This window comes from Cariama cristata, unplaced genomic scaffold, assembly GCF_000690535.1.
Source record: "Cariama cristata isolate BGI_N322 unplaced genomic scaffold, ASM69053v1 scaffold9655, whole genome shotgun sequence".
In the NCBI taxonomy this organism is placed as follows: domain Eukaryota; kingdom Metazoa; phylum Chordata; class Aves; order Cariamiformes; family Cariamidae; genus Cariama; species Cariama cristata.
The window spans coordinates 81,813-82,577 of NW_009616977.1; positions in this window are offsets into that span (position 1 = coordinate 81,813).

Sequence of the window (765 nt, forward strand, 5' to 3'; positions counted from 1 at the left end):
TTGTAATGAACCTCGAGCAGTCTGCCTCTGCGGATAACCTGCAAATTATCTCTGTTGCCGTTCTGTGAGTTTTTAAAAGAGGCTGTGAGTTATTCGCCAAATCCCCTCAAACACAATTGGAATCGAGCAACAAATTCCCAGTGGTCTCATTTGAAAAATCCCAGCCCTATCCCTATAGGGAGGTAGAGCTCCAGGTTAAATACACCATAAAAAGGCTTGGATTTCTTTGTGTGGGATGGCAGTGTAGAGAGGGAGGATGATTACGTTGTGCGTCATTAACAGACCATCGAGCCCATGAAGCCATGAGGTTTTGTTACCCGTTCCTGGATAGCTGGGAGGTTAATTTGGCCATGAAAGCAGAGGTGGATTTTGCAATGAGCTCCGTGCTGCCTGACTGCTGGTACGAGTACTGTCAGCAGCAGGCTGAGATGGCTGGAAAAAAGAAGGTAACATAAGACCTGGCAAAGGATTCTCGTGGTCCTCGGGAGGCAAACTGGGAATGTGCACACCTCAGGGACCCAAGTGTGTGCCCAAAACCCCAATCAAGCTTCGAACCAGCCAGCAGCCATGGCGTGGCTGGGTGGGTTAGCCAAGCCCCAGCCCTTGGGCAGGTTTTGCAGTCTGTGCTGAGCCCTGCCTTGCTGGGACCGGCCGGCAGCACCGGCCTCACCGTCGGAGCCCTCTGGGCAATGGGATGCTGCCTGCATTGCAAAAGGCTCAGCCTTGCTCCTGGAGTTGAAACAGAAACCACACCAAAGAGCTAAC